The 12740-nt window shown below is 35.6% G+C and overlaps 1 protein-coding gene across 4 annotated transcripts in view; it reads left to right on the top strand.

Annotated features, from left to right (window-relative positions):
• The window catches only part of N4BP2 (NEDD4 binding protein 2), a 462788-nt gene that overhangs the window by 356791 nt on the left and 93257 nt on the right, over positions 1 to 12740 (top strand). The gene's annotated exons all lie outside the window — the stretch shown is intronic.

The following is a 12740-nucleotide window of genomic DNA, read 5'->3' as shown; positions in this document are numbered from 1 at the left end:
TTTATGTATAGAATTATACATCTATAGTAAAAATCTGTCCCTCAGTCTTACAATATTTTTTATTTTCTCTATAATTGAATCCTACTTGTTTATGAAACTGTTAAGGGGTCCACAAAATTAAGAAAACATATTTTATCAGTTTTTTTCTCTTCTTAATATATGTTGCTTGGTTTCATCTTTCAAACATTAAATTGTTATTTTTCTGTAAACCTACAAATTTGCAAACAAAAAATGAAACGTTTTAACTCTGAAAATATTTTAAATTAAATGTTAATTTATTCATTTAAGGCAATATTAAAGATGGATTAACTTTAATGTCTTAGAGGAAAAAACTAGATTCTCATTTTCAATTATATATTACATTATTTCTTAAGGGTTGTGCAAAATTTAATAGATCTAATATCAAAGAATGAGTAATTCTAGAGCCTTCAAAATGTGAGAAACGCAAATAATTTCAACTGGAGCATTTGGTATTTTAACTCCATAATTTACAAAGGACCATCTAGTAATTAGAAAACGCTGTAGAGTATCTAGGGCAGATTGTGCTATCCCTTTTCTTTCCAGGGGCTTGATCGTAAGAATGAATTATTACAGAGAAACTAGGTATATTGAAAACTTCTGCTTGCGCACCTACAATACCATCAACATTTTATTTAGATTATTTCATGAAGTGTTACCATTTATTTTATTTTAAAATGAATGGGATAACTAAATACCACTTGCCATTGCCAGAGAAATTTAAAATTTCTTCAATCTCTTGTCAAATCTCTGTGTTTTGGGATCAGCTATTTACTCACCATTATAGAAGAGCCAGACATATTCTGGAAAGTTCTTTACCTTGTCCCAAGTTAGCGTGCCATCTCTTGAGTTTTAAATGTTTCCATGTATACTTTTATACAATAAAATATTACTATTTTGAATTTAAGTTAATCTATGTAAATATTATAAAGGGAGATTGCAAGGTTAAAAGAGTAGTATGGTTACTAGTATGAACAGCAAACATGTTAATGTATTTGGCAGTCGCAATGTATCCGAAAATCAAGTAGTATCCTTTTTAAATTGATATCATTACTTGAATAACTAAAACATTTTTTTTTTGTTTTTTTTGTGTAGTTATCTGTACCACGTTCCATAGTTTTTATATTAAAACATTATTTTTCATTAAGAAAATATTTTAAAAACATAGAGATCTACTTTTAATTATCTAATAATTCTTAACAAACTTTCTTAAACAACATAAAAGTGACGTGTAGCATTACCTTGCTGATGAAGACTGATGAAATGAAAGCTACATATATTGACAAAGTATTGGTTTAGGCTGCTACTTCATGTACATCTAGTTGTTGTTTTTTTCTTGTGGCTAATGCAGGGTGTTGGCTATCAAGTGTCAACAACAGACTAATGGGCAGCCCAGCAACATTTTTTTTCTTAGATTATAGTTTGGGTGGGGTTTATGTTAGTGGAGCACTCTTTACATTTCCGATTCAATACATAAAGCGATGACACTATTATGCATCTAGTACAAAGACAAACAATAAACATGTGCTTAGAATAAATACAAACCAATGCAAGAAAACTGCTAAAAAGTAGTCATTTCAAACTAAAATGTATAAGCCAGGTATTAAACTTAGATTGTTACCAGTAAAGATATTCAATGCAGTTGATCTTAATTACCACTGTTATTTTCTAGAACAGAAATATAAATAATGTATTATGTTTAGAAGTAAATATGTAATAAATATGTTCTTTGTGTTATCTGAAGCTTGAAATGGAATCTTCTGTAAGAAATATATTTAGGTTAACTTTGTTACTATAATTATTTCAGTAACAGAGACACATATGAACTAGAACTGATATTATTAATCTAACATTATCCTATTTTATAGACTCAGTTGAACATAGCAGCCTTATAAAGAGTGATGTTACTATATATAGTGGGGCACATACTAAAATGTTACAGAAATATATCAAGTATACAAATATCTAAAAAATTAAAATTAAAAATCTTCTGCACCCATTTGATTTATTACAAATTAAACAAAATATGAATCTTGTTTAAAATATATAAATATGATATAGAGTAAATGTATGCATTATAATATGCATGTTGTGTGTGCCTGCATATAGCATGCCAAATGATAAATGAGACCTCTATAAAAGTACGGCTAAACACATTTAGCTATTTATTATTATTATAAATTTGCTAATCTAAAGTTAAATATTATATATCCCATATACTTTAATAGACGATTTGCTGTTAACTCATGTCATCTTATTTCATTATTATGCATATTTAATTATTTTTATTATCTTAAATCACAAACATACATTTATTAAGTAAGGGTGTTATCATATAACTTTACTACATATCCTTTTGGCTACTAATATGGGGAGAGGCATGGGCACCCCCGCCTGTGACATAATTTTCTGTGTACTTCAAGTCTGTGTGTTTATATATATCTTTTTATACCTACTGTTGATTTCACATAATGTTAGACTAAACATATTATTTTAAACAGATAGGTATATATATATATATATATAGATAGTCTTATTTAAATCTATAAGTCAACTGTACATTAAAGGGACAGTACACTGTAAAATTGTTTTTCAATTAATGTATTTTAAATGACTTGTTATACCAACTGCAGAGTATAAAATATTTGAGAAATTGCATTTTCATGCTTATTTGTGTATATGAAGTAGCTGATTTTGTGCTTTGAAACCACAGCCTATTACAACGGGGTGAACTTAAAGGTGATATCAGATCTCATTATGTTCTAAGTTTGTATAAACAAACTTGCTTCCTTATCTTTTATTTGGCTGGAACACCAAAGCTCAATACATAGAGAGAACAATGGAAAATGATAATTTTATTACTTAACTATCCTGCATCCCACTGAGAGTATAATCTCTTCTGCTGACTGTGTTTACTTAGGTTATTCAATAGCCTATACTCCAGTATTAATATGTTCAGTATAGGTGGCTATACCACAGGCTAAATCAGCTATTTCAAATGCTGAAATAGGAGTAAAGGAGCTACGTGTAACCAATTTAAAACACTCTAGCAGGTAAAAAGGATCATTGGGAATAATTTAAAGGGGAGAATTTTTGGGGGTGAACTGTCCCTTTAATGTTGTGGTATGGGTGTTTGATGGTAGTTTGTGTTTAAATGCATTTGTACACAAGGTAAAGAGTGAACTGTGTTTTTGTGTGCTTTTATATTTGTGATTGATATGTAAATTTAAAATGATGTATGTATGTAAGTGTATTGTTCAGATATAATTTATATATAAGTATTTATATGGGATGGTACTTAAGTTAATGTATGACCCAATTGTGCAAGTTTATGACAGTTTTAACTGTATTTGTAAGTACTTATGTTGATACAAGTCTCTATGTATTTTTAGTATATTATATACATATTTATGTCCATACATTTATTTCAGTGACATACTTCATATACTTAAAATCCCTAGTTTTATTTGTAGCAGTTGTAAATTTGTGTGTAACTGTATGTAAATAAAAATTGGAAGGAAATCTAATGTATGTTGCTCTGTGTATAACTATATGTATATATATATATATATATATATATATATATTCATTACCAATAATATACGTACATCTACTTATGTGAATCGTATGATTTGCACTCAATCTTATAATTTGTTAATAAATGTGTTTGCAACTCTGAAGTTTAAACAAGTCTGTCTTTTTGAAAACTTAACAAACATAACAAATCCTAAATAACTTAAATAATTTGGGGTAAACGTCTATGCAGATTTTAACTAAATAAGTAAGTTGTTTATATTTTCCTTTATACGTTAGGTAAAATGTCCTACACTTTTAACATACAGAGTCCTAATCTATTGTTTTAACCATGAATGGTGACTCCTGAGAAGGATTATTATTATAGTTTGTATAGTATTGCAGAATTCTGTAGAGCTGGGCTTAAGTCTAGTTATAATTAAGAGAGTTTACTGGTTGCTAGCATGGGGTGGTCAGCTTTCGTTGCCTGGTAACTTTGTTCATGTGCAGCTTCTTAAGACTTTTGCTTCTTAACTAGATTTTGCAGGGTCACAAAGGTCCAAAGCTGCATCCCCAGCTTCATAAAACAGCCCATACTGTTTAAATCTACTATTTATATGGTTGATGAATGGGGAATGGGAAATAGTAAGGGAGTGGACGTGTTTTGAGAGAGAAGATAGCCAAAATGTGTTTTCGGGAAATAAAAGTTTGTCCGTAGTAAACAAGATGAAAATAGACTCATCTGATATAGCCAACAAGTGCATTAAGTGATATATTATTAGTATGAGAGGTTAAAAATCACTAACTATATTAAGTGGTCACAATGAAAACACATTGCTGTTGTAAACTGTGTAAACTGATGGTAACATTAGTTTCATTAATATAAGTTAAGCTTAATTACTTAGTGTAACACTTTACAATAAAAAGTATAAAAGAGTTTGTTGGTACACATATTGTCATCCAAGCAGGGGTGGTAAAAAGAGAGGTTTTTAAAATAAGATAGAAAAAAATAATTCTATAAGAGATGTATTTATTTTTTTATTAAGCTAAGATAACATTACTTAGTTTAAAAGTTTAGAATTAATTATTATAAAAGACAGTTTAGAATGAATAGCATAACTTATATACTCACACCAAAAGGTAAGGGACAGCGATTTTAAAGTTTCACGCCCACAACCACCCTCACCCACCCCCACCGTTTTACTTAACACAGCAATATGTATAGATGAAATTATGTTGTTGTTACAGAAATGAGGTCAGAAGTAGTAAATGCAATGTTTTAAAAAATATTGTATTTGTGTATCTGTATTTGTTTTAAATTGCTTCATCAGCTGTGTACAGATATGTGAGTTCAAAATAAAATAATATGGTAAGTTAATCATTTTATTAAGATGTTTGCATTATGCTTATTTGTATTTGTGATGTATAAATGTTTATTTTTGTTTTGTGGGTATAAAGTTAATTTAAAAAGATAATTGAGAATTTGCTTTCTGTTGCATGTTGTTAGCCTAAAATAAAAAATTAGAAGTTTTGTCTTGTTTTTAAAATAAGGCTAGAAAATATTTAGAAACATTTTTTTAAAATATAAATAGTTTAGATTCTTCAAAACTGTGTTGCATGTTGCTAGCCTAATAAAGTTAGGAAATATTTCACTGTTAAATCATAATTAATATACATATTTTTATAAATATAAATAAAAAAATAACATAGCTTACCGTTGGATACTGTTGTTGATAAGCAACATCGTGATGAAACTGCTCCATTATACTTTGAGTTACTTGTACTTTGAAACTGTATGAGCCAGAAGGCCAAATTTTAAGTTTCACACCCACAAAGTTAATGTGTAACCAAGTATAAGTTGTATAAGGATTCTGATATGAATTTGATATTAAAAACAATATCAATAGCAAGTACATTTATAACATTTTTATGAAATTGCCATGCTACATAAATATAGGTAAAAGTTTAAGGTCACTATTTTTTTTTAAAAAAAAGATAACACTTTGCCGACGTGTTATTAGCAGGGAGCTAATCTTGTGTAAATGTGTGTGAATAGCAAGCTGCTAATTTAAGGTTATATAAAGTTATGTTTCTGAATGTTTATTTTGTGATCAATAAGTTAACCTTGTGTAAACCTGTGTGAATTTTTTTTTTGGCTGTGTTGCAAATACCATTTTAATCAACTAGATTTTATAACATATTTTAATGACATTATCTTGCTACAGCAAATGTATGGAGGAGTTTAATGCGACTCGTCATGTGTAAAGATGCCTGTTTATTTATTTTAATCAATGACAACATTGCGAGATATAAGCAGCTTGTTCAAACATTTTACATTTTATATCCTTTTTCATAGCAACCCCTTGCTACAGAAATGTAGCTAAAAGTTTAATGTAACATGTTATGCTTAGCAGGGACTGGTCATGTGTAAAGATGCCTGTTTATTTATTTTAATCAATGACTTAACATTGCAAGATATAAGCAGCTTGTTCAGAGTGTGCTGGCATGAGGACACAGTAATATTTGCATTCACAGAAATATTATAACAAATGTTAATAAACATTATCAAAATTATACTTTTATCTCCCTTTTTAAAACCTCCTAATATTTTAATAGAATACAATATCAAAAGTGTAATTTACAGATTTTATAATTAAATAACATTAAACTTTTTATAATATTTTTATAAATCAAAATATCAACAATACATGTCTTACAACCTTTTAATTCCCAATCCTAATAAATATGCATATCAATTTAATATCAAATTCGTATTAAAAACACTTTTTTAATATCAATTTAATATCAAATTTATATCAAAATCAACTTTTTATATCAATTTTTATATCAATTTTATATTAATTTAATATAAAATTTATATCAAAATAAACTTTTTATATCAATTTTATATCAAATTGATATTAAAAAGGGGCGTGAAAGTGGGAGTAGAAAGGGGGCGGGGTTAGGGGCGTGTCCACCTGTCAAAATTAGTTTGACATAACCTCCGTCCATATACTACTTCCATTAATGTATTTTCAGTGACTTGTTCTACTAGCTGCAGAGTATAAAATATTTGAGAAATTGCATTTTCTGGTTTTTTTGTGTATATGAAGTAGCTGTTTTTGTGCTTTGAACCACAGCCTATTACAATGGGTTGAGCTTCAGGTAATATCAGATCTCATTTTGTTATCACTTTTATGTACACAGACTTGCTTCCTTATCTTATATTTGTCTGGAACACCAAAGCTCAATACATAGAGAGAACAATGGAAAATTATCATTTTATTACTTAACTATCATGCCCCCCACTGAGGGTGTAATCTCTTCTGCTGGCTGTGTTTACTTAGGCTTGTCAATAGCGTATACACCAGTATCAAAACTTTCAGTATAGGTTGGATAACCACAAGCTAAATCAGCTATTTCAAATGCTGAAATAGGAGTAAAGGAGCTACTTGCAACCAATTTAATACACTCTAGCAGGTAAAAAGGATCATTGGGAATAATTTAAAGGGGAGAAAGTTTTTGGGTGAACTGTCCCTTTAAGAAATAGCTCCTTTACTGTTATTTTGTAATTTTAAATAACTGTTTTTGTCTTTTCAAACCACTATTAATACTAAAATTTAGAATTCTGCAGTATTGGCTGTAAAAATGCTATGTAAACAAAAGGTATAAATCAACCACCCAGTGGAGGATGGTAGAGAGAGAGCCAAGTCCAAATGAACAGGTGTTTCTACAACTACTTTGAATACAATGAACGGTTATCAATTGCTTGCCTGATTACATTTTCCCTTTTAGAGCATTTAGTTTTGGATTTTCTTTATTTCCAAAAGTATAATATTTCTGCCCATCAAAATTATTCTATTTATAAACCTGGTGTGCTTCAGCCTTTCTTTACATCTATTAAGCGATATTTTAAATTTGTGCACATGACCAATAACACTGCATTCAAAGCTACACTTATAACAGAATTTCTCTTGTAAGGTGTATCCAGTCCACGGGTTCATCCATTACTTGTGGGAAATTCTCCTTCCCAACAGGAATTTGCAAGAGGACACCCACAGCAGAGCTGTCTATATAGCTCCTCCCCTAACTGCCACCCCCAGTCATTCTCTTGCAACTCTCGACAAGAAAGGAAGTATCAAGAGATATGTAGTGACTTAGTGTAGTTTTACCTTCAATCAAGAGTTTGTTATTTTTAAACGGTACCGGCGTTGTACTGTTTTACTCTCAGGCAGAAATTAGAAGAAGAATTCTGCCTGGAGGTTTGATGATCTTAGCGGTTTGTAACTAAGGTCCAATGCTGTTCTCACACACAACTGAAGAATATGGGAAAACTTCAGTTAGGGGAACGGTCTGCAGATTACCTGCTTTGAGGTATGTTCAGTATTTTTATTTCTAGAGAGATGAATAAGTTCTAGAAAATGCTGACAGAGCCTTGTGTATTTGAAGTAAGCCTGATGCAGTGATTTAACAGTGACTGGGATCATGCTTACAAAACAGGGTAATACTCATGTTAATATTCATATTACTTAGTGACAAAACGTTTACATGATTTCATAAATAGGACGTTTTTTCTCTGAGGGAGATCAGTCTTTATTTGGGGCCTAGTTAGATAGTCCTAGGAGTATTTTCTTAAGGCCCCTCTGACATCCAGTACATGGTGGGAGGGGCCTATTTTAGCGCTCTAACTGCGCAGTTTTATTTCAGACTGAGACATCCAGCTTCCCTAGAGGAGTCCTCTGGCATCTGAGGACCATTTCAAAGGGGTTATTTCTGCACAAAATCGTATTTGAGGGCAGGTAGGAGCCTCAGCAGAGCTGTGGCAATGTGCTCAATTGACAACGTTTTTTAACGTTTTTCAATCCGGTTTGGGGCCTAAGGAGTTAATCATCCATTTGCAAGCGGGTGCAATGTTGCTTTAGTCCCTTACTCACACTGTAAAAATTTCAAAGACTTTACTGTATTTTTACACTGTTTTGCAGTTTAAGTGCTATTTTTTTTCTCTTAAAGGCACAGTTACGTTTTTGTTTAATTGCTGTTTCACCTTTATTAAAGTGTTTTCCAAGCTAGCTTGTCTCATTACTTGTCTGTTAAACATGTCTGACATAGAGGAAACTCCTTGTTCAATATGTTTGGAAGCCATGGTGGAACCCCCTCTTAGAATGTGTACCAAATGTACTGAAATTTCTATAAACTATAAAGACCATATTATGGCGCTTAAAGATTTATCTCCAGGGGATTCTCTGACTGAAAAGAGGGAGATTATGCCATCTAACTCTCCCCATGTGTCAGAACCTATAACTCCCGCTCATGTGACGCCAAGTACATCTAGCGCGTCTAATTCTTTTACCTTACAGGACATGGCGGCAGTTATGAATGCTACCCTCTCAGAGGTATTCTCCAAACTGCCAGGGCTACAAGGAAAGCGAGACAGCTCTGGGTCTAGAACTAATACAGAGCTTTCTGACGCTTTAATGCCTGTGTCCGATATACCCTCACAATACTCAGAAGCCGAGGCAGGTGAGCTTCTATCTGTGGGTGACATTTCAGACTCGGGGAAGGCGTTACTTCAGTCTGATTCTGAAATGACAGCGTTTAAATTTAAGCTTGAACACCTCCGCTTATTGCTTAGGGAGGTTTTACCGACTCTGGATGACACTGACCCCATTGTGGTTCCAGAGAAATTGTGTAAAATGGACAAATACTTTGCAGTGCCTGTTTACACTGATGTTTTTCCAGTCCCTAAGAGGTTTTCAGAAATTATTACTAAGGAATGGGATAGACCAGGTGTGCCGTTCTCTCCCCCTCCTGCTTTCAAAAAGATGTTTCCCATAGATGCCACCATACGGGACTCTTGGCAGACGGTTCCTAAGGTGGAGGGAGCAGTCTCTACCCTAGCTAAGCGTACAACTATTCCCGTCAAGGACAGTTGTGCTTTCCTAGATCCTATGGATAAAAAATTGGAGGGTCTCCTTAAGAAATTTTTTAGACATCAAGGTTTTATTCTCCAGCCTCTTGCATGCATTGCCCCAGTTACTGCTGCAGCGGCTTTTTGGTTTGAGTCTCTTGAGGAGGCTCTACAGGTGGAGACCCCGTTAGACGATATTCTAGACAGGATTAAAGCTCTTAAGTTAGCTAACTCCTTTATTTCTGACGCCATTTTTCATTTAGCCAAGCTAACGGCTAAGAATTCAGGTTTTGCCATTTTGGCGCGTAGGGCGCTATGGCTTAAGTCCTGGTCAGCAGACGTTACTTCAAAGTCTAAGCTTCTTAACATCCCCTTCAAGGGACAGACCCTATTCGGGCCCGGTCTGAAGGAGGTCATTTCTGATATTACTGGAGGAAAAGCTCATGCCCTTCCCCTGGATAGGTCCAATAAGTTAAGGACCAAACAGAATAATTTTCGTTCCTTTCTTAACTTCAAGAGTGGCACAGCTTCAGTTTCCTCTAATGCAAAACAAGAGGGAAATTTCGCCCAGTCCAAACCAGTCTGGAGACCTAACCAGGCTTGGAACAAGGGGAAGCAGGCCAAGAAACCTGTGGCTGCCTCTAAGACAGCATGAAGGAGTAACCCCCGATCCGGGACCGGATCTAGTGGGGGGCAGACTTTCTCTCTTCGCCCAGGCTTGGGCAAGAGACGTCCAGGATCCCTGGGCATTAGAGTTTGTTTCCCAGGGATATCTTCTGGACTTCAAAGCTTCATCTCCAAAGGGGAGATTTCATCTCTCACAATTATCTGTAAACCAGATAAAGAGAGAGGCATTCTTACGTTGTGTTCAAGACCTACTGGTTATGGGAGTGATCTACCCAGTTCCAAGGGAGGAACAGGGGCAGGGCTTCTATTCAAATCTGTTTATAGTTCCCAAAAAAGAGGGAACTTTCAGACCATTCTTGGATCTCAAGATCCTAAACAAATTTCTCAGGGTCCCATCCTTCTAGATGGAGACTATCTGAACCATCCTCCCTATGATCCAGGAGGGTCAATATATGACTACCGTGGACTTAAAGGATGCTTATCTACACATTCCGATTCACAGAGATCATCATCAGTTCCTCAGGTTCACCTTCTTAGACAGGCATTACCAGTTTGTGGCTCTTCCCTTCGGGTTAGCCACGGCACCAAGAATCTTTACGAAGGTTCTAGGGTCCCTACTGGCGGTTCTAAGGCCACGGGGCATAGCGGTGGCTCCTTACCTAGACGACATTCTGATACAGGCGTCGACTTTTCAAATCGCCAAGTCCCATACGGACATTGTTCTGGCCTGGCCGGGTGGAAGGTGAACGAAGAAAAGAGTTCTCTCTCCCCTCTCACAAGAGTTTCCTTCCTAGGAACACTGATTGATTGAGTAGAAATGAAATTTTTTCTGACAGAGGTCAGGTTATCAAAGCTTCTAACTTCCTGCCGTGCTCTTCATTCCACTTCTCGGCCGTCAGTGGCTCAGTGTATGAAAGTAATCGGCCTAATGGTAGCGGCAATGGACATAGTTCCGTTTGCCCGCCTACATCTCAGACCACTGCAACTTTGCATGCTCAATCAGTGGAATGGGGATTACACAGATTTGTCCCCTCTGCTAAATATGGATCAAGAGACCAGGGATTCTCTTCTCTGGTGGTTATCTCGGGTCCATCTGTCCAGGGGAATGAGTTTCCGCAGGCCAGAGTGGACTATAGTGACGACAGGTGCCAGCCTTCTGGGCTGGGGCGCAGTCTGGAACTCCCTGAAGGCTCAGGGTTCGTGGACTCAGAAGGAAGCCCTCCTTCCGATAAACATTCTGGAACTGAGAGCGATATTCAATGCTCTTCAGGCTTGGCCTCAACTAGCTGCGGTCAGGTTCATCAGATTTCAGTCGGACAATATCACGACTGTAGCCTATATCAACCATCAGGGGGGAACAAGAAGCCCCCTGGCAATGTTGGAGGTTTCAAAGATAATTCTATGGGCAGAGGTTCACTCTTGCCATCTCTCAGCTATCCATATCCCAGGAGTAGAGAACTGGGAGGCGGATTTTCTAAGTCGGCAGACTTTTCATCCATGGGAGTGGGAGCTCCATCCGGAGGTATTTGCCCAGCTGATTCAACTATGGGGCAAACCAGAACTGGATCTGATGGCATCTCGTCAGAACGCCAAGCTTCCTTGTTACGGGTCCAGGTCAAGGGATCCCCAGGCAACGCTGATAGATGCTCTAGCAGTGCCCTGGTCCTTCAGCCTGGCTTATGTGTTCCCACCATTTCCTCTCCTCCCTCGTCTGATTGCCAAGATCAAGCAGGAGAGAGCTTCGGTGATTTTGATAGCACCTGCGTGGCCACGCAGGACTTGGTATGCAGATCTGGTGGACATGTCATCCCTTCCACCATGGACTCTGCCGCTGAGGCAGGACCTTCTACTCCAAGGTCCATTCAAACATCCAAATCTAATTTCTCTGCGGCTGACTGCTTGGAGATTGAACGCTTGATTTTATCAAAACGTGGTTTCTCCGAGTCGGTCATTCATACCTTAATTCAGGCTCGAAAGCCTGTCACCAGGAAAATCTATCATAAGATATGGTGTAAATATCTTCATTGGTGTGAATCCAAGGGTTACTCAGGGAGTAAAGTCAGGATTCCTAGGATATTATCCTTTCTCCATGAAGGATTGGAGAAGGGATTGTCAGCTAGTTCCTTAAAGGGACAGATTTCTGCTCTGTCTATTCTTCTGCACAAGCGTCTGGCAGATGTTCGACGTTCAGGCGTTTTGTCAGGCTTTAGTTAGAATCAAGCCTGTGTTTAAACATGTTGCTCCACCATGGAGTTTAAATTTAGTTCTTAAAGTTCTTCAAGGGGTTCCGTTTGAACCTCTGCATTCCATAGATATCAAGCTTTTATCTTGGAAAGTTCTGTTTTTGGTAGCTATCTCTTCGGCTCGAAGAGTTTCAGAGTTATCTGCCTTACAGTGTGATTCCCCTTATCTGATCTTCCATGCAGATAAGGTAGTTTTGCGTACCAAACCTGGGTTTCTTCCTAAGGTGGTATCTAGCAAGAATATCAATCAGGAGATTGTTGTTCCGTCACTGTGTCCTAATCCTTCTTCAATGAAGGAACGTCTATTACACAATCTTGACGTGGTTCGTGCTTTAAAGTTTTATTTACAAGCTACTAAGGATTTTCGTCAAACATCTGCATTGTTTGTTGTCTACTCTGGACAGAGGAGAGGCCAAAAGGCTTCGGCATCT

Source organism: Bombina bombina, chromosome 2 (assembly GCF_027579735.1).
Source record: "Bombina bombina isolate aBomBom1 chromosome 2, aBomBom1.pri, whole genome shotgun sequence".
Lineage (NCBI taxonomy): Eukaryota > Metazoa > Chordata > Amphibia > Anura > Bombinatoridae > Bombina > Bombina bombina.
Note: the sequence above shows the minus strand (reverse complement) of the source record. Positions and strands in the feature narration are given on the sequence as shown.